We start from the raw sequence: 19,714 nt of genomic DNA on the forward strand, positions 1-19,714 counted from the left end.
GCACGTCTTGTCTGAAGCACCATTTAATGGAGCCGACCCAAGTCTTTCGTATGGTGGTTATTAATTTCTCGCTGCAGCGGCACAGTTTGTAAGTGGTTTGCATTGCTGCCTCACAGTTCTGAGGTTCTGGGTTGGCATCAACTGTGTGGAGTTTGCTTGTTCTCCCCGTTCTTGTGCAGGCTTCCTCCCACATCCTTTGTGCTCAATTACAAACGTTGTGCGTGCGGTGCCTGATTTCCCCCCAATTGAACGATTTTCTGCGTTTTCTTTTGAGCACAAAACTCTCGAGTGGGCGGGCTTTATTGGGGATGCAATCCCGTTGGGGAATTCGTTTTGATTGACAGCTAATGCCCCGGATGGAAATGGATAGATAGAGGGATTTGTTACTATTTGGGTTTAATCATGCTGCCTCATTACAACCTTGAGTCTCGCTGCAATGCCACTTTTCGCCACCAAGGTGCATGCCTTCTTGTCGCAAAAGTATATTACAGTGGTAGGAACCATTCATATATTTTGTCATAGACACCATTAACGATGTTACACACACTAATTGGCCACCTACACGTCAAATGCCACGCCAAACATGTTTACACACTCCGTTAAATGAATGCCATGACAATTACAATCAAATAAGTGAGCATTATCTTGTGTAAAGGCAGAATTTTTTTCACAGCCCAGAGCTCTTGTAATGGATTCCATTGGTGAGTGTACATATTACCGTAAGGTAAGACATCAACAAAATTAACAACAAAAGCTTATTTCAAGCTTATTTTATTGGTTATATTTGATATTCAACTTGGTCATCCAGAGGGACGGGCAAGAGAAATGGCATTTTAGGAAGTGCTCAGGGGCTATTTGGCATTTTAAATATTTAGGAATTAGTTTTACGACAAGTACAGTAGGCTACCTTACATTTAGTCTCAAAACCAGTTCTGGAATGACTCGCAGAATTTGACATTTTCTGACATATGTACATATAGTTATATTTACAATGTTTACATAGTCAACTGAAATATTAAATGCATAAGTACTTGTTCAAGTGTGAAGTTTTTTCTTCTTCTCCCACGTAAATGAGTCGAAAAACTTTACGGAGTCAACGTAAAAGACCTGGTTGCTTTGCGCATGCGCAATGAACACCTTTATGTAACCGCGTGATGATGGACTTAACGAATATTGTTGTAAACACTAATTTATTAATTTGCATTCATGGGGAATTAATATTTTACATTCTTCCGTGTGCTATATATTGGTAAGTTATTATTTTTCTTAGGGTAAACAATAGTTAATTACTAGCGGGTAGGAGACCATATTATGCAGGTGGGAATTCTACATTTTGCTAACCAATACATTAACTTTACAGCTTACATTGCCGCTGTCGTCTTGAGGTTGTTGCGTTGTTAAAACGTCGCTGCATTATCTTCGTCCAGTTAAACAGTATTAAACATTTAGATTCAGTAATTGCGTTCAATGGTCAGCAAATTGTTAACTCAATGTGAAAATGCTGCCATCAAGTGTCGTAGAAGCTAACTTCAAGCTAAACTCATAAACCCGAGCTCTCCTGGTGAAGCTTAAATAATGTTTTCTATTTGACATATAAAAACTAATATTCGTTTATGCGTTGTCTGTATAAATCCACGTGCTTAAATTGGGGGTAGCAAACGTTTTTAAGTTAAATAACACTTATAATACTGTACAGTACTGAGACTGTTGCAGAACATGTCTGCTTTGCGAGTTTACGAACGGAACATTAAAACAGACGAACAGTGGGTTTGCGTCATTCACTTATGAACGCAAAATTAAAGCACTAGTGTGCGCAAAATCATGGTAGCCTTTTCATGTAAATATGTATTTTACTTTCTAATAATACGTCGGTTAAGCACGAAGCTTAAAAAATAAGTCATTTCGTTGAAAAGACGAATAATGGGAAGACAAATGGCGCAAAGCATTCTGGGATTTATGTCTTGGAAATGTAACTTAATTTTAACTATGTTAAATCGTCCAAATTAATTTTATGGACGTTTTGTCCTTAGTTTCTTTACCAGTAGTGGTGTGTTGGGTTTGTGCAAAAATAAATATGAGAGCGACCTCTGGGTGAAAGTTGTACTCTCGCAGATGACTTTCCATTGTCGCTGGTTGTAAGGTTAAGACTATACTTTCAGGGATCATTTCTATAGTTCTTGACTTGAGAAATGCGTTTCTAAAGTGTATGGTCTCGCCAACTACGATGACGAGAGACGATATTCCTTTCTGAGCGTGAAGCTGGCACAGAGTAATGAATCTTTCATTTGTTCTGTGCCATTGATGAACGTTCACTGCTTCAAAATGGAGTAATGATGGAAGGAATATGTTCAGAGTAGTTTTGCATACAGGTCTAAATAAAAAATTTGAAGCTAGGTGGGGCACATATTCACCAACAGTAATACTGCAATGTTGATATATACTGTTTCTGAAGACAAACGTTGCTGTTGCATTTTGTCACGTTTTACCCAACGATCAGTGGTTTTGCTTTTTCCACGTTTAAACTCAGCTGAAGCACTCGTGGCTGCGAATTCCGCATCTGAGTTTACACGTAAGTGTGTCTGTTTTGCTTTCTGGTAAGACTTTCATCAACCTTAAATATGTGATTTTGATGAACTAAAGACCAATAATATCAAGACAGATCACCCAAAACACTCTGGGGCTTGAGGACTGTTCTGGCAATGTAACTGCAGTTAAACTATATTTTGTTGTCACAATTCATTTGTATTGACTTTTCGTCTTCATTGTTTTCTGCTTTTACCAGTTGTGGGTGTTGAAAAAAACTTACAAGAAGGGTGACCTCAGGGTGAAAATAGTACTCTCGCAGATGACTTTCCATTGTCGCTGGTTGTAAGGTTAAGACTATACTTTCAGGGATCATTTCTATAGTTCTTGACTGGAGAAATGCGTTTCTAAAGTGTATGGTCTCGCCAACTACGATGACGAGAGACGATATTCCTTTCTGAGCGTGAAGCTGGCAGAGAGTAATGAATCTTTCATTTGCTGTCTTCCATTGATGAACGTTCACTACTTCGAAATGGAGTAATGATGGAAGGAATATGTTCAGAGTAGTTCTGCATACAGGTCTAAATTCAAAATTTTAATGTAAAGTTTGGAGAGGCACATATTCATCGACAGTAATATTGCAGTGCTGATTATATACTGTTTCTGAAGACAATAGTTGCAGTTTGTCACATTTTACCCAACAATCAGTGGTTTTGATTTTTCCACGTTTAAACTCCGCTGAAGCACTCGTGGCTGCGAATTCCGCATCTGAGTTTACACGTAAGTGTGTCTGTTTTGCTTTCTGGTAAGACTTTCATCAACCTTAAATATGTGATTTTGATGAATAAAAAACAAATAATTTCAAGACAGATCACCCAAAACACTCTGGGGCTTGAGGACTGTTCTGGCAATGTAACTGCAGTTAAACTATATTTTGTTGTCACAATTCATTTGTATTGACTTTTCGTCTTTATTTTTTTTCTGCTTTTACCAGTTGTGGTGCAGTGGGTTTGGAACAAAGTAACAAGAAGGGTGACCTCAGGGTGAAAATAGTACTCTCGCAGATGACTTTCCATTGTTGTTGGGTGCTGGGTTAAGACTATACTTTCAGGGATCATTTCTATAGTTCTTGACTTGAGGAATGTGTTTCAAAAGTGTACGGTCTCGCAAACTACGATGACGAGAGACGATATTCCTTTCTGAGCGTGAAGCTGGCAGAGAGTAATGAATCTTTCATTTGCTCTCTTCCATTGATGAACGTTCACTGCTTCAAAATGGAGTAATGATGGAAGGAATATGTTCAGAGTAGTTCTCCATTCACTTCTAAATTCAAAATTTTAATGTAAAGTTTGGAGAGGCACATATTCATAGACAGTAATATTGCAATGCTGATATATACTGTTTCTGAAGACAATAGTTGCAGTTGCATTTTGTCACGTTTTACCCAACGATCAGTGGTTTTGCTTTTTCCACGTTTAAACTCAGCTAAAGCACTCGTGGCTGTGAATTCGGCATCTGAGTTTACACGTAAGTGTGTCTGTTTTGCTTTCTGGTAAGACTTTCATCAACCTTAAATATGTGATTTTAATGAACAAAAGACAAATCATATCAAGACAGATCACCCAAAACACTCTGGGGCTTGAGTACTGTACTGGCAATGTAACTGCAGTTAAACTATATTTTGTTGTCACAATTCATTTGTATTGACTTTTCGTCTTTATTGTTTTCTGCTTTTACCAGTTGTGGGTGTTGAAAAAAACTTACAAGAAGGGTGACCTCAGGGTGAAAATAGTACTCTCGCAGATGACTTTCCATTGTCGTTGGGTGCTGGGTTAAGACTATACTTTCAGGGATCATTTCTATAGTTCTTGACTTGAGGAATGTGTTTCAAAAGTGTACGGTCTCGCAAGCTACGATGACGAGAGACAATATTCCTTTCTGAGCGTGAAGCTGGCAGAGAGTAATGAATCTTTCATTTGCTCTCTGCCATTGATGAACGTTCGCTGCTTCAAAAAGGAGCATTGATGGAAGGAATATGTTCAGAGTAGTTCTGCATACAGGTCTGAATTAAAAATTTGAACTTAAAGTTTGCAGAGGCACATGTTCATAGACAGTAATATTGCAATGCTGATTATATACTGTTTCTGAAGACAATAGTTGCAGTTTGTCACATTTTACCCAACGATCAGTGGTTTTGATTTTTCCACGTTTAAACTCCGCTGAAGCACTCGTGGCTGCCAATTCCGCATCTGAGTTTACACGTAAGTGTGTCTGCTTTACTTTCTGGTAATACTTTAATCAACCTTAAATATGTGATTTTGATGAACAAAAGACAAATCATATCAAGACAGATCACCCAAAACACTCTGGGGCTTGAGTACTGTACTGGCAATGTAACTGCAGTTAAACTATATTTTGTTGTCACAATTGATTTGTATTGACTTTTCGTCTTCATTGTTTTCTGCTTTTACCAGTTGTGGTGCAGTGGGTGTTGAAAAAAACTTACAAGAAGGGTGACCTCAGGGTGAAAATAGTACACTCGCAGATGACTTTCCATTGTCGCTGGTTGTAAGGTTAAGACTATACTTTCAGGGCTCATTTCTATAGTTGTTGACTTGAGAAATGCGTTTCAAAAGCGTATGGTCTCGCAAGCTACGATGACAAGAGACGATATTCCTTTCTGAACGTGAAGCTGGCAGAGACTAATGAATCTTTCCTTTGCTCTCTGCCATTGATGAATGTTCGTTGCTTCAAAAAGGAGCATTGATGGAAGGAATATGTTCAGAGTAGTTCTCCATGCAGGTCTAAATTAAAAATTTGAAATTTGGTGTTCATATCTTTTACAGACAGAATTTCTAGGCGCAGCCAAGGTGTAGAGGGGGTCCGGTTTGGTGGCCTCAGTATTGCATCTCTGCTTTTTGCTGATGATGTTGTTCTGTTGGCTTCATCAAACCGTGAGCTCCAACTCTCACTGGAGCAGTTCGCAGCCGAGTGTGAAGCGGCTGGGATGAGAATCAGCACCTCCAAATCTGAGACCATGGTCCTCAGTCGGAAAAGGGTGGCATGCCCTCTCCAGGTCGGGGATGAGATCCTGCCCCAAGTGGAGGAGTTCAAGTATCTTGGGGTCTTGTTCACGAGTGAGGGAAGAATGGAACGGGAGATCGACAGACGGATCGGTGCAGCGTCTGCAGTGATGTGGACTTTGTATCGGTCCGTTGTGGTAAAGAAGGAGCTAAGCCGAAAGGCGAAGCTCTCACTTTACCGGTCGATCTTTGTTCCTACCCTCACCTATGGTCATCAGCTGTGGATCGTGACCGAAAGAACGAGATCCCGGATACAAGCGGCCGAAATGAGTTTCCTCCGCAGGGTGTCCGGGCTCTCCCTTAGAGAAGCTCGGTCATCCGGGAGGATCTCAGAGTCGAGCCGTTGCTCCTTCACATCGAGAGGAGCCAGATGAGGTGGCTGGGCCATCTGATTCGGATGCCTCCCGGACGCCTCCCTGGTGAGGTGTTCCGGGCACGTCCCACCGGGAGGAGACCCCGGGGACGACCCAGGACACGCTGGAGAGACTACGTCCTTCGGCTGGCCTGGGAACGCCTCGGGATCCCTCCGGAAGAGCTGGATGAAGTGGCTGGGGAGAGGGAAGTCTGGGCGTCCCTGCTAAAGCTACTGCACCCGCGACCCGACCCGGATAAGCGGTAGAAAATGGATGGATGGATGGAAATTTGGTGGTGCACATATTCACAGACAGTAATACTGCAATGTTGGTATATACTGTTTCTGAAGACAATAGTTGCAGTTGCATTTTGTCACGTTTTACCCAACGATCAGTGGTTTTGCTTTTTCCACGTTTAAACTCAGCTGAAGCACTCGTGGCTGCGAATTCCGCATCTGAGTTTACACGTAAGTGTGTCTGTTTTGCTTTCTGGTAATACTTTAATCAACCTTAAATATGTGATTTTGAAGAACAAAAGACAAATCATATCAAGACAGATCACCCAAAACACTCTGGGGCTTGAATACTGTACTGACAATGTAACTGCAGTTAAACTATATTTTGTTGTCACAATTCATTTGTATTGAGTTTTCATCTTTATTTTTTTCTGCTTTTACCAGTTGTGGTGCAGTGGGTTTGGAACAAAGTAACAAGAAGGGTGACCTCAGGGTGAAAATAGTACTCTCGCAGATGACTTTCCATTGTTGTTGGGTGCTGGGTTAAGACTATACTTTCAGGGACCGTTTCTATAGTTCTTGACTTGAGGAATGTGTTTCAAAAGCGTACGGTCTTGCAAACTACGATGACGAGAGACGATATTCCTTTCTGAGCGTGAAGCTGGCAGAGAGTAATGAATCTTTCATTTGCTCTCTTCCATTGATGAACGTTCACTGCTTCAAAAAGGAGCATTGATGGAAGGAATATGTTCAGAGTAGTTCTGCATACCGGTCTAAATTAGAAATTTGAATTTAAAGTTTGACAGTAATATTGCAATGCAATTTCCACGTTTAAACTCAGCTGAAGCACTCGTGGCTGGGAATTCGGCATCTGAGTTTACACGTAAGTGTGTCTGTTTTGCTTTCTGGTAAGACTTTCATCAACCTTAAATATGTGATTTTGATGAACTAAAGACAAATAATATCAAGACAGATCACCCAAAACACTCTGGGGCTTGAGGACTGTTCTGGCAATGTAACTGCAGTTAAACTATATTTTGTTGTCACAATTCATTTGTATTGACTTTTCGTCTTCATTGTTTTCTGCTTTTACCAGTTGTGGGTGTTGAAAAAAACTTACAAGAAGGGTGACCTCAGGGTGAAAATAGTACTCTCGCAGATGACTTTCCATTGTCGCTGGTTGTAAGGTTAAGACTATACTTTCAGGGATCATTTCTATAGTTCTTGACTTGAGGAATGCGTTTCAAAAGTGTACGGTCTCGCAAACTACGATGACGAGAGACGATATTCCTTTCTGAGCGTGAAGCTGGCAGAGAGTAATGAATCTTTCATTTGCTCTCTTCCATTGATGAACGTTCACTGCTTCAAAATGGAGTAATGATGGAAGGAATATGTTCAGAGTAGTTCTCCATTCAGTTCTAAATTCAAAATTTTAATGTAAAGTTTGGAGAGGCACATATTCATAGACAGTAATATTGCAATGCTGATATATACTGTTTCTGAAGACAATAGTTGCAGTTGCAGTTGCATTTTGTCACGTTTTACCCAACGATCAGTGGTTTTGCTTTTTCCACGTTTAAACTCAGCTAAAGCACTCGTGGCTGTGAATTCGGCATCTGAGTTTACTCGTAAGTGTGTCTGCTTTACTTTCTGGTAATGCTTTCATCAACCTTAAATATGTGATTTTGATGAATAAAAAACAAATAATATCAAGACAGATCACCCAAAACACTCTGGGGCTTGAGTACTGTACTGGCAATGTAACTGCAGTTAAACTATATTTTGTTGTCACAATTCATTTGTATTGACTTTTCGTCTTTATTGTTTTCTGCTTTTACCAGTTGTGGGTGTTGAAAAAAACTTACAAGAAGGGTGACCTCAGGGTGAAAATAGTACTCTCGCAGATGACTTTCCATTGTCGTTGGGTGCTGGGTTAAGACTATACTTTCAGGGATCATTTCTATAGTTCTTGACTTGAGGAATGTGTTTCAAAAGTGTACGGTCTCGCAAGCTACGATGACGAGAGACAATATTCCTTTCTGAGCGTGAAGCTGGCAGAGAGTAATGAATCTTTCATTTGCTCTCTGCCATTGATGAACGTTCACTGCTTCAAAAAGGAGCATTGATGGAAGGAATATGTTCAGAGTAGTTCTGCATACAGGTCTGAATTAAAAATTTGAACTTAAAGTTTGCAGAGGCACATGTTCATAGACAGTAATATTGCAATGCTGATTATATACTGTTTCTGAAGACAATAGTTGCAGTTTGTCACATTTTACCCAACGATCAGTGGTTTTGATTTTTCCACGTTTAAACTCCGCTGAAGCACTCGTGGCTGCCAATTCCGCATCTGAGTTTACACGTAAGTGTGTCTGCTTTACTTTCTGGTAATACTTTAATCAACCTTAAATATGTGATTTTGATGAACAAAAGACAAATCATATCAAGACAGATCACCCAAAACACTCTGGGGCTTGAGTACTGTACTGGCAATGTAACTGCAGTTAAACTATATTTTGTTGTCACAATTGATTTGTATTGACTTTTCGTCTTCATTGTTTTCTGCTTTTACCAGTTGTGGTGCAGTGGGTGTTGAAAAAAACTTACAAGAAGGGTGACCTCAGGGTGAAAATAGTACACTCGCAGATGACTTTCCATTGTCGCTGGTTGTAAGGTTAAGACTATACTTTCAGGGCTCATTTCTATAGTTGTTGACTTGAGGAATGCGTTTCAAAAGCGTATGGTCTCGCAAGCTACGATGACAAGAGACGATATTCCTTTCTGAGCGTGAAGCTGGCAGAGACTAATGAATCTTTCCTTTGCTCTCTGCCATTGATGAATGTTCGTTGCTTCAAAAAGGAGCATTGATGGAAGGAATATGTTCAGAGTAGTTCTCCATGCAGGTCTAAATTAAAAATTTGAAATTTGGTGTTCATATCTTTTACAGACAGAATTTCTAGGCGCAGCCAAGGTGTAGAGGGGGTCCGGTTTGGTGGCCTCAGTATTGCATCTCTGCTTTTTGCTGATGATGTTGTTCTGTTGGCTTCATCAAACCGTGAGCTCCAACTCTCACTGGAGCAGTTCGCAGCCGAGTGTGAAGCGGCTGGGATGAGAATCAGCACCTCCAAATCTGAGACCATGGTCCTCAGTCGGAAAAGGGTGGCATGCCCTCTCCAGGTCGGGGATGAGATCCTGCCCCAAGTGGAGGAGTTCAAGTATCTTGGGGTCTTGTTCACGAGTGAGGGAAGAATGGAACGGGAGATCGACAGACGGATCGGTGCAGCGTCTGCAGTGATGTGGACTTTGTATCGGTCCGTTGTGGTAAAGAAGGAGCTAAGCCGAAAGGCGAAGCTCTCACTTTACCGGTCGATCTTTGTTCCTACCCTCACCTATGGTCATCAGCTGTGGATCGTGACCGAAAGAACGAGATCCCGGATACAAGCGGCCGAAATGAGTTTCCTCCGCAGGGTGTCCGGGCTCTCCCTTAGAGAAGCTCGGTCATCCGGGAGGATCTCAGAGTCGAGCCGTTGCTCCTTCACATCGAGAGGAGCCAGATGAGGTGGCTGGGCCATCTGATTCGGATGCCTCCCGGACGCCTCCCTGGTGAGGTGTTCCGGGCACGTCCCACCGGGAGGAGACCCCGGGGACGACCCAGGACACGCTGGAGAGACTACGTCCTTCGGCTGGCCTGGGAACGCCTCGGGATCCCTCCGGAAGAGCTGGATGAAGTGGCTGGGGAGAGGGAAGTCTGGGCGTCCCTGCTAAAGCTACTGCACCCGCGACCCGACCCGGATAAGCGGTAGAAAATGGATGGATGGATGGAAATTTGGTGGTGCACATATTCACAGACAGTAATACTGCAATGTTGGTATATACTGTTTCTGAAGACAATAGTTGCAGTTGCATTTTGTCACGTTTTACCCAACGATCAGTGGTTTTGCTTTTTCCACGTTTAAACTCAGCTGAAGCACTCGTGGCTGCGAATTCCGCATCTGAGTTTACACGTAAGTGTGTCTGTTTTGCTTTCTGGTAATACTTTAATCAACCTTAAATATGTGATTTTGAAGAACAAAAGACAAATCATATCAAGACAGATCACCCAAAACACTCTGGGGCTTGAATACTGTACTGACAATGTAACTGCAGTTAAACTATATTTTGTTGTCACAATTCATTTGTATTGAGTTTTCATCTTTATTTTTTTCTGCTTTTACCAGTTGTGGTGCAGTGGGTTTGGAACAAAGTAACAAGAAGGGTGACCTCAGGGTGAAAATAGTACTCTCGCAGATGACTTTCCATTGTTGTTGGGTGCTGGGTTAAGACTATACTTTCAGGGACCGTTTCTATAGTTCTTGACTTGAGGAATGTGTTTCAAAAGCGTACGGTCTTGCAAACTACGATGACGAGAGACGATATTCCTTTCTGAGCGTGAAGCTGGCAGAGAGTAATGAATCTTTCATTTGCTCTCTTCCATTGATGAACGTTCACTGCTTCAAAAAGGAGCATTGATGGAAGGAATATGTTCAGAGTAGTTCTGCATACCGGTCTAAATTAGAAATTTGAATTTAAAGTTTGACAGTAATATTGCAATGCAATTTCCACGTTTAAACTCAGCTGAAGCACTCGTGGCTGGGAATTCGGCATCTGAGTTTACACGTAAGTGTGTCTGTTTTGCTTTCTGGTAAGACTTTCATCAACCTTAAATATGTGATTTTGATGAACTAAAGACAAATAATATCAAGACAGATCACCCAAAACACTCTGGGGCTTGAGGACTGTTCTGGCAATGTAACTGCAGTTAAACTATATTTTGTTGTCACAATTCATTTGTATTGACTTTTCGTCTTCATTGTTTTCTGCTTTTACCAGTTGTGGGTGTTGAAAAAAACTTACAAGAAGGGTGACCTCAGGGTGAAAATAGTACTCTCGCAGATGACTTTCCATTGTCGCTGGTTGTAAGGTTAAGACTATACTTTCAGGGACCGTTTCTATAGTTCTTGACTTGAGGAATGTGTTTCAAAAGCGTACGGTCTTGCAAACTACGATGACGAGAGACGATATTCCTTTCTGAGCGTGAAGCTGGCAGAGAGTAATGAATCTTTCATTTGCTCTCTTCCATTGATGAACGTTCACTGCTTCAAAATGGAGTAATGATGGAAGGAATATGTTCAGAGTAGTTCTCCATTCAGTTCTAAATTCAAAATTTTAATGTAAAGTTTGGAGAGGCACATATTCATAGACAGTAATATTGCAATGCTGATATATACTGTTTCTGAAGACAATAGTTGCAGTTGCAGTTGCATTTTGTCACGTTTTACCCAACGATCAGTGGTTTTGCTTTTTCCACGTTTAAACTCAGCTAAAGCACTCGTGGCTGTGAATTCGGCATCTGAGTTTACTCGTAAGTGTGTCTGCTTTACTTTCTGGTAATGCTTTCATCAACCTTAAATATGTGATTTTGATGAATAAAAAACAAATAATATCAAGACAGATCACCCAAAACACTCTGGGGCTTGAGGACTGTTCTGGCAATGTAACTGCAGTTAAACTATATTTTATTGTCACAATTCATTTGTATTGACTTTTCGTCTTCATTGTTTTCTGCTTTTACCAGTTGTGGTGCAGTGGGTTTGGAAAAAAGTAACAAGAAGGGTGACCGCAGGGTGAAAATAGTACTCTCGCAGATGACTTTCCATTGTCGCTGGTTGTAAGGTTAAGACTATACTTTCAGGGATCATTTCTATAGTTCTTGACTGGAGAAATGCGTTTCTAAAGTGTATGGTCTCGCCAACTACGATGACGAGAGACGATATTCCTTTCTGAGCGTGAAGCTGGCAGAGAGTAATGAATCTTTCATTTGCTCTCTGCCATTGATGAACGTTCACTGCTTCGAAATGGAGTAATGATGGAAGGAATATGTTCAGAGTAGTTTTGCATACAGGTCTAAATAAAAATTTGAAGCTTGGTGGGGCACATATTCACCGACAGTAATACTGCAATGTTGATATATACTGTTTCTGAAGACAAACGTTGCTGTTGCATTTTGTCACGTTTTACCCAACGATCAGTGGTTTTGCTTTTTCCACGTTTAAACTCAGCTGAAGCACTCGTGGGTGCGAATTCCGCATCTGAGTTTACTCATAAGTGTGTCTGCTTTACTTTCTGGTAATACTTTAATCAACCTTAAATATGTGATTTTGAAGGACAAAAGACAAATCATATCAAGACAGATCACCCAAAACACTCTGGGGCTTGAGTACTGTACTAGCAATGTAACTGCAGTTAAACTATATTTTGTTGTCACAATTCATTTGTATTGAATTTTCGTCTTCATTGTTTTCTGCTTTTACCAGTTGTGGTGCAGTGGGTGTTGAAAAAAAACTTACAAGAAGGGTGACCTCAGGGTGAAAATAGTACTCTCGCAGATGACTTTCCATTGTCGCTGGTTGTAAGGTTAAGACTATACTTTCAGGGATCATTTCTATAGGTCTTGACTGGAGAAATGCGTTTTTAAAGTGTATGGTCTCGCCAACTACGATGACGAGAGACGATATTCCTTTCTGAGCGTGAAGCTGGCAGAGAGTAATGAATCTTTCATTTGCTCTCTGCCATTGATGAATGTTCACTGCTTCAAAAAGGAGCATTGATGGAAGGAATATGTTCAGAGTAGTTCTGCATACCGGTCTAAATTAGAAATTTGAATTTAAAGTTTGACAGTAATATTGCAATGCAATTTCCACGTTTAAACTCAGCTGAAGCACTCGTGGCTGCGAATTCCGCATCTGAGTTTACACGTAAGTGTGTCTGTTTTGCTTTCTGGTAAGACTTTCATCAACCTTAAATATGTGATTTTGATGAATAAAAAACAAATAATATCAAGACAGATCACCCAAAACACTCTGGGGCTTGAGGACTGTTCTGGCAATGTAACTGCAGTTAAACTATATTTTGTTGTCACAATTCATTTGTATTGACTTTTCGTCTTCATTGTTTTCTGCTTTTACCAGTTGTGGGTGTTGAAAAAAACTTACAAGAAGGGTGACCTCAGGGTGAAAATAGTACTCTCGCAGATGACTTTCCATTGTCGCTGGTTGTAAGGTTAAGACTATACTTTCAGGGATCATTTCTATAGTTCTTGACTTGAGGAATGTGTTTCAAAAGTGTACGGTCTCGCAAGCTACGATGACGAGAGACGATATTCCTTTCTGAGCGTGAAGCTGGCAGAGAGTAATGAATCTTTCATTTGCTCTCTTCCATTGATGAACGTTCACTGCTTCAAAATGGAGTAATGATGGAAGGAATATGTTCAGAGTAGTTCTGCATTACAGTTCCTAAATTCAAAATTTTAATGTAAAGTTTGGAGAGGCACATATTCATAGACAGTAATATTGCAATGCTGATATATACTGTTTCTGAAGACAATAGTTGCAGTTTGTCACATTTTACCCAACGATCAGTGGTTTTGATTTTTCCACGTTTAAACTCCGCTGAAGCACTCGTGGCTGCGAATTCCGCATCTGAGTTTACACGTAAGTGTGTCTGTTTTGCTTTCTGGTAAGACTTTCATCAACCTTAAATATGTGATTTTGATGAATAAAAAACTAATAATATCAAGACAGATCACCCAAAACACTCTGGGGCTTGAGGACTGTTCTGGCAATGTAACTGCAGTTAAACTATATTTTGTTGTCACAATTCATTTGTATTGACTTTTCGTCTTCATTTTTTTTCTGCTTTTACCAGTTGTGGTGCAGTGGGTGTTGAAAAAAACTTACAAGAAGGGTGACCTCAGGGTGAAAATAGTACTCTCACAGATGACTTTCCATTGTCGCTGGTTGTAAGGTTAAGACTATACTTTCAGGGATCATTTCTATAGTTCTTGACTGGAGAAATGCGTTTCTAAAGTGTATGGTCTCGCCAACTACGATGACGAGAGACGATATTCCTTTCTGAGCGTGAAGCTGGCACAGAGTAATGAATCTTTCATTTGTTCTGTGCCATTGATGAACGTTCACTGCTTCAAAATGGAGTAATGATGGAAGGAATATGTTCAGAGTAGTTTTGCATACAGGTCTAAATAAAAAATTTGAAGCTAGGTGGGGCACATATTCACCAACAGTAATACTGCAATGTTGATATATACTGTTTCTGAAGACAAACGGTGCTGTTGCATTTTGTCACGTTTTACCCAACGATCAGTGGTTTTGCTTTTTCCACGTTTAAACTCAGCTGAAGCACTCGTGGCTGCGAATTCCGCATCTGAGTTTACACGTACGTGTGTCTGTTTTGCTTTCTGGTAATACTTTCATCAACCTTAAATATGTGATTTTGAAGAACAAAAGACAAATCATATCAAGACAGATCACCCAAAACACTCTGGGGCTTGAGGACTGTCCTGGCAATGTAACTGCAGTTAAACTATATTTTGTTGTCACAATTCATTTGTATTGACTTTTCGTCTTCATTGTTTTCTGCTTTTACCAGTTGTGGGTGTTGAAAAAAACTTACAAGAAGGGTGACCTCAGGGTGAAAATAGTACTCTCGCAGATGACTTTCCATTGTCGCTGGTTGTAAGGTTAAGACTATACTTTCAGGGATCATTTCTATAGTTCTTGACTTGAGGAATGTGTTTCAAAAGTGTACGGTCTCGCAAGCTACGATGACGAGAGACGATATTCCTTTCTGAGCGTGAAGCTGGCAGAGAGTAATGAATCTTTCATTTGCTCTCTTCCATTGATGACCGTTCACTGCTTCAAAAAGGAGCATTGATGGAAGGAATATGTTCAGAGTAGTTCTGCATACAGGTCTGAATTAAAAATTTGAACTTAAAGTTTGCAGAGGCACATGTTCATAGACAGTAATATTGCAATGCTGATATATACTGTTTCTGAAGACAATTATTGCAGTTGCATTTTGTCACGTTTTACCCAACGATCAGTGGTTTTGCTTTTTCCACGTTTAAACTCAGCTGAAGCACTCATGGCTGCGAATTCGGCATCTGAGTTTACACGTAAGTGTGTCTGTTTTGCTTTCTGGTAAGACTTTCATCAACCTTAAATATGTGATTTTGATGAACTAAAGACCAATAATATCAAGACAGATCACCCAAAACACTCTGGGGCTTGAGGACTGTTCTGGCAATGTAACTGCAGTTAAACTATATTTTGTTGTCACAATTCATTTGTATTGACTTTTCGTCTTCATTGTTTTCTGCTTTTACCAGTTGTGGGTGTTGAAAAAAACTTACAAGAAGGGTGACCTCAGGGTGAAAATAGTACTCTCGCAGATGACTTTCCATTGTCGCTGGTTGTAAGGTTAAGACTATACTTTCAGGGATCATTTCTATAGTTCTTGACTTGAGGAATGTGTTTCAAAAGTGTACGGTCTCGCAAACTACGATGACGAGAGACGATATTCCTTTCTGAGCGTGAAGCTGGCAGAGAGTAAGGAATCTTTCATTTGCTCTCTTCCATTGATGAACGTTCACTGCTTCAAAATGGAGTAATGATGGAAGGAATATGTTCAGAGTAGTTCTCCATTCACTTCTAAATTCAAAATTTTAATGTAAAGTTTGGAGAGGCACATATTCATAGACAGTAATATTGCAATGCTGATATATACTGTTTCTGAAGACAATAGTTGCAGTTGCATTTTGTCACGTTTTACCCAACGATCAGTGGTTTTGCTTTTTCCACGTTTAAACTCAGCTAAAGCACTCGTGGCTGTGAATTCGGCATCTGAGTTTACACGTAAGTGTGTCTGTTTTGCTTTCTGGTAAGACTTTCATCAACCTTAAATATGTGATTTTAATGAACAAAAGACAAATCATATCAAGACAGATCACCCAAAACACTCTGGGGCTTGAGTACTGTACTGGCAATGTAACTGCAGTTAAACTATATTTTGTTGTCACAATTCATTTGTATTGACTTTTCGTCTTTATTGTTTTCTGCTTTTACCAGTTGTGGGTGTTGAAAAAACTTACAAGAAGGGTGACCTCAGGGTGAAAATAGTACTCTCGCAGATGACTTTCCATTGTCGTTGGGTGCTGGGTTAAGACTATACTTTCAGGGATCATTTCTATAGTTCTTGACTTGAGGAATGTGTTTCAAAAGTGTACGGTCTCGCAAGCTACGATGACGAGAGACGATATTCCTTTCTGAGCGTGAAGCTGGCAGAGAGTAATGAATCTTTCATTTGCTCTCTGCCATTGATGAACGTTCGCTGCTTCAAAAAGGAGCATTGATGGAAGGAATATGTTCAGAGTAGTTCTGCATACAGGTCTGAATTAAAAATTTGAACTTAAAGTTTGCAGAGGCACATGTTCATAGACAGTAATATTGCAATGCTGATTATATACTGTTTCTGAAGACAATAGTTGCAGTTTGTCACATTTTACCCAACGATCAGTGGTTTTGATTTTTCCACGTTTAAACTCCGCTGAAGCACTCGTGGCTGCCAATTCCGCATCTGAGTTTACACGTAAGTGTGTCTGCTTTACTTTCTGGTAATACTTTAATCAACCTTAAATATGTGATTTTGATGAACAAAAGACAAATCATATCAAGACAGATCACCCAAAACACTCTGGGGCTTGAGTACTGTACTGGCAATGTAACTGCAGTTAAACTATATTTTGTTGTCACAATTGATTTGTATTGACTTTTCGTCTTCATTGTTTTCTGCTTTTACCAGTTGTGGTGCAGTGGGTGTTGAAAAAAACTTACAAGAAGGGTGACCTCAGGGTGAAAATAGTACACTCGCAGATGACTTTCCATTGTCGCTGGTTGTAAGGTTAAGACTATACTTTCAGGGCTCATTTCTATAGTTGTTGACTTGAGGAATGCGTTTCAAAAGCGTATGGTCTCGCAAGCTACGATGACAAGAGACGATATTCCTTTCTGAGCGTGAAGCTGGCAGAGACTAATGAATCTTTCCTTTGCTCTCTGCCATTGATGAATGTTCGTTGCTTCAAAAAGGAGCATTGATGGAAGGAATATGTTCAGAGTAGTTCTCCATGCAGGTCTAAATTAAAAATTTGAAATTTGGTGTTCATATCTTTTACAGACAGAATTTCTAGGCGCAGCCAAGGTGTAGAGGGGGTCCGGTTTGGTGGCCTCAGTATTGCATCTCTGCTTTTTGCTGATGATGTTGTTCTGTTGGCTTCATCAAACCGTGAGCTCCAACTCTCACTGGAGCAGTTCGCAGCCGAGTGTGAAGTGGCTGGGATGAGAATCAGCACCTCCAAATCTGAGACCATGGTCCTCAGTCGGAAAAGGGTGGCATGCCCTCTCCAGGTCGGGGATGAGATCCTGCCCCAAGTGGAGGAGTTCAAGTATCTTGGGGTCTTGTTCACGAGTGAGGGAAGAATGGAACGGGAGATCGACAGACGGATCGGTGCAGCGTCTGCAGTGATGTGGACTTTGTATCGGTCCGTTGTGGTAAAGAAGGAGCTAAGCCGAAAGGCGAAGCTCTCACTTTACCGGTCGATCTTTGTTCCTACCCTCACCTATGGTCATCAGCTGTGGATCGTGACCGAAAGAACGAGATCCCGGATACAAGCGGCCGAAATGAGTTTCCTCCGCAGGGTGTCCGGGCTCTCCCTTAGAGAAGCTCGGTCATCCGGGAGGATCTCAGAGTCGAGCCGTTGCTCCTTCACATCGAGAGGAGCCAGATGAGGTGGCTGGGCCATCTGATTCGGATGCCTCCCGGACGCCTCCCTGGTGAGGTGTTCCGGGCACGTCCCACCGGGAGGAGACCCCGGGGACGACCCAGGACACGCTGGAGAGACTACGTCCTTCGGCTGGCCTGGGAACGCCTCGGGATCCCTCCGGAAGAGCTGGATGAAGTGGCTGGGGAGAGGGAAGTCTGGGCGTCCCTGCTAAAGCTACTGCACCCGCGACCCGACCCGGATAAGCGGTAGAAAATGGATGGATGGATGGAAATTTGGTGGTGCACATATTCACAGACAGTAATACTGCAATGTTGGTATATACTGTTTCTGAAGACAATAGTTGCAGTTGCATTTTGTCACGTTTTACCCAACGATCAGTGGTTTTGCTTTTTCCACGTTTAAACTCAGCTGAAGCACTCGTGGCTGCGAATTCCGCATCTGAGTTTACACGTAAGTGTGTCTGTTTTGCTTTCTGGTAATACTTTAATCAACCTTAAATATGTGATTTTGAAGAACAAAAGACAAATCATATCAAGACAGATCACCCAAAACACTCTGGGGCTTGAATACTGTACTGACAATGTAACTGCAGTTAAACTATATTTTGTTGTCACAATTCATTTGTATTGAGTTTTCATCTTTATTTTTTTCTGCTTTTACCAGTTGTGGTGCAGTGGGTTTGGAACAAAGTAACAAGAAGGGTGACCTCAGGGTGAAAATAGTACTCTCGCAGATGACTTTCCATTGTTGTTGGGTGCTGGGTTAAGACTATACTTTCAGGGACCGTTTCTATAGTTCTTGACTTGAGGAATGTGTTTCAAAAGCGTACGGTCTTGCAAACTACGATGACGAGAGACGATATTCCTTTCTGAGCGTGAAGCTGGCAGAGAGTAATGAATCTTTCATTTGCTCTCTTCCATTGATGAACGTTCACTGCTTCAAAAAGGAGCATTGATGGAAGGAATATGTTCAGAGTAGTTCTGCATACCGGTCTAAATTAGAAATTTGAATTTAAAGTTTGACAGTAATATTGCAATGCAATTTCCACGTTTAAACTCAGCTGAAGCACTCGTGGCTGGGAATTTGGCATCTGAGTTTACACGTAAGTGTGTCTGTTTTGCTTTCTGGTAAGACTTTCATCAACCTTAAATATGTGATTTTGATGAACTAAAGACAAATAATATCAAGACAGATCACCCAAAACACTCTGGGGCTTGAGGACTGTTCTGGCAATGTAACTGCAGTTAAACTATATTTTGTTGTCACAATTCATTTGTATTGACTTTTCGTCTTCATTGTTTTCTGCTTTTACCAGTTGTGGGTGTTGAAAAAAACTTACAAGAAGGGTGACCTCAGGGTGAAAATAGTACTCTCGCAGATGACTTTCCATTGTCGCTGGTTGTAAGGTTAAGACTATACTTTCAGGGATCATTTCTATAGTTCTTGACTTGAGGAATGTGTTTCAAAAGTGTACGGTCTCGCAAACTACGATGACGAGAGACGATATTCCTTTCTGAGCGTGAAGCTGGCAGAGAGTAATGAATCTTTCATTTGCTCTCTTCCATTGATGAACGTTCACTGCTTCAAAATGGAGTAATGATGGAAGGAATATGTTCAGAGTAGTTCTCCATTCAGTTCTAAATTCAAAATTTTAATGTAAAGTTTGGAGAGGCACATATTCATAGACAGTAATATTGCAATGCTGATATATACTGTTTCTGAAGACAATAGTTGCAGTTGCAGTTGCATTTTGTCACGTTTTACCCAACGATCAGTGGTTTTGCTTTTTCCACGTTTAAACTCAGCTAAAGCACTCGTGGCTGTGAATTCGGCATCTGAGTTTAC

The 19,714-nt window shown here is 40.9% G+C and overlaps 21 non-coding genes across 21 annotated transcripts; all 21 read left to right on the forward strand.

Annotated features, from left to right (window-relative positions):
• The first annotated feature begins 2,143 nt into the window (after positions 1-2,143).
• On the forward strand, positions 2,144-2,358 carry LOC133406891 (small nucleolar RNA U3). The gene has a single exon (XR_009769120.1). It is a non-coding gene; the product is annotated as a small nucleolar RNA U3 (small nucleolar RNA).
• A 518-nt stretch (positions 2,359-2,876) lies between these two features.
• Positions 2,877-3,091, forward strand: LOC133406900 (small nucleolar RNA U3). Its single transcript, XR_009769129.1, has one exon. It is a non-coding gene; the product is annotated as a small nucleolar RNA U3 (small nucleolar RNA).
• A 527-nt stretch (positions 3,092-3,618) lies between these two features.
• LOC133406886 (small nucleolar RNA U3) lies at positions 3,619-3,833 on the forward strand. Its single transcript, XR_009769115.1, has one exon. It is a non-coding gene; the product is annotated as a small nucleolar RNA U3 (small nucleolar RNA).
• Positions 3,834-4,357: 524 nt separating this feature from the next.
• Positions 4,358-4,572, forward strand: LOC133406879 (small nucleolar RNA U3). Its single transcript, XR_009769108.1, has one exon. It is a non-coding gene; the product is annotated as a small nucleolar RNA U3 (small nucleolar RNA).
• A 527-nt stretch (positions 4,573-5,099) lies between these two features.
• LOC133406909 (small nucleolar RNA U3) lies at positions 5,100-5,314 on the forward strand. The gene has a single exon (XR_009769138.1). It is a non-coding gene; the product is annotated as a small nucleolar RNA U3 (small nucleolar RNA).
• Positions 5,315-6,740: 1,426 nt separating this feature from the next.
• Positions 6,741-6,955, forward strand: LOC133406901 (small nucleolar RNA U3). Its single transcript, XR_009769130.1, has one exon. It is a non-coding gene; the product is annotated as a small nucleolar RNA U3 (small nucleolar RNA).
• Positions 6,956-7,385: 430 nt separating this feature from the next.
• LOC133406890 (small nucleolar RNA U3) lies at positions 7,386-7,600 on the forward strand. The gene has a single exon (XR_009769119.1). It is a non-coding gene; the product is annotated as a small nucleolar RNA U3 (small nucleolar RNA).
• Positions 7,601-8,130: 530 nt separating this feature from the next.
• On the forward strand, positions 8,131-8,345 carry LOC133406878 (small nucleolar RNA U3). The gene has a single exon (XR_009769107.1). It is a non-coding gene; the product is annotated as a small nucleolar RNA U3 (small nucleolar RNA).
• Positions 8,346-8,872: 527 nt separating this feature from the next.
• LOC133406906 (small nucleolar RNA U3) lies at positions 8,873-9,087 on the forward strand. The gene has a single exon (XR_009769135.1). It is a non-coding gene; the product is annotated as a small nucleolar RNA U3 (small nucleolar RNA).
• Positions 9,088-10,513: 1,426 nt separating this feature from the next.
• On the forward strand, positions 10,514-10,728 carry LOC133406902 (small nucleolar RNA U3). Its single transcript, XR_009769131.1, has one exon. It is a non-coding gene; the product is annotated as a small nucleolar RNA U3 (small nucleolar RNA).
• A 430-nt stretch (positions 10,729-11,158) lies between these two features.
• Positions 11,159-11,373, forward strand: LOC133406905 (small nucleolar RNA U3). Its single transcript, XR_009769134.1, has one exon. It is a non-coding gene; the product is annotated as a small nucleolar RNA U3 (small nucleolar RNA).
• Positions 11,374-11,910: 537 nt separating this feature from the next.
• LOC133406894 (small nucleolar RNA U3) lies at positions 11,911-12,125 on the forward strand. The gene has a single exon (XR_009769123.1). It is a non-coding gene; the product is annotated as a small nucleolar RNA U3 (small nucleolar RNA).
• A 526-nt stretch (positions 12,126-12,651) lies between these two features.
• LOC133406904 (small nucleolar RNA U3) lies at positions 12,652-12,866 on the forward strand. The gene has a single exon (XR_009769133.1). It is a non-coding gene; the product is annotated as a small nucleolar RNA U3 (small nucleolar RNA).
• A 430-nt stretch (positions 12,867-13,296) lies between these two features.
• Positions 13,297-13,511, forward strand: LOC133406893 (small nucleolar RNA U3). The gene has a single exon (XR_009769122.1). It is a non-coding gene; the product is annotated as a small nucleolar RNA U3 (small nucleolar RNA).
• A 529-nt stretch (positions 13,512-14,040) lies between these two features.
• On the forward strand, positions 14,041-14,255 carry LOC133406897 (small nucleolar RNA U3). Its single transcript, XR_009769126.1, has one exon. It is a non-coding gene; the product is annotated as a small nucleolar RNA U3 (small nucleolar RNA).
• A 518-nt stretch (positions 14,256-14,773) lies between these two features.
• LOC133406889 (small nucleolar RNA U3) lies at positions 14,774-14,988 on the forward strand. Its single transcript, XR_009769118.1, has one exon. It is a non-coding gene; the product is annotated as a small nucleolar RNA U3 (small nucleolar RNA).
• A 524-nt stretch (positions 14,989-15,512) lies between these two features.
• LOC133406898 (small nucleolar RNA U3) lies at positions 15,513-15,727 on the forward strand. Its single transcript, XR_009769127.1, has one exon. It is a non-coding gene; the product is annotated as a small nucleolar RNA U3 (small nucleolar RNA).
• Positions 15,728-16,250: 523 nt separating this feature from the next.
• On the forward strand, positions 16,251-16,465 carry LOC133406880 (small nucleolar RNA U3). The gene has a single exon (XR_009769109.1). It is a non-coding gene; the product is annotated as a small nucleolar RNA U3 (small nucleolar RNA).
• A 527-nt stretch (positions 16,466-16,992) lies between these two features.
• Positions 16,993-17,207, forward strand: LOC133406907 (small nucleolar RNA U3). The gene has a single exon (XR_009769136.1). It is a non-coding gene; the product is annotated as a small nucleolar RNA U3 (small nucleolar RNA).
• A 1,426-nt stretch (positions 17,208-18,633) lies between these two features.
• LOC133406903 (small nucleolar RNA U3) lies at positions 18,634-18,848 on the forward strand. Its single transcript, XR_009769132.1, has one exon. It is a non-coding gene; the product is annotated as a small nucleolar RNA U3 (small nucleolar RNA).
• Positions 18,849-19,278: 430 nt separating this feature from the next.
• LOC133406887 (small nucleolar RNA U3) lies at positions 19,279-19,493 on the forward strand. The gene has a single exon (XR_009769116.1). It is a non-coding gene; the product is annotated as a small nucleolar RNA U3 (small nucleolar RNA).
• Positions 19,494-19,714: the final 221 nt, after the last annotated feature.

Source organism: Phycodurus eques, chromosome 8 (assembly GCF_024500275.1).
Source record: "Phycodurus eques isolate BA_2022a chromosome 8, UOR_Pequ_1.1, whole genome shotgun sequence".
NCBI classification, from domain to species: Eukaryota; Metazoa; Chordata; class Actinopteri; order Syngnathiformes; family Syngnathidae; genus Phycodurus; species Phycodurus eques.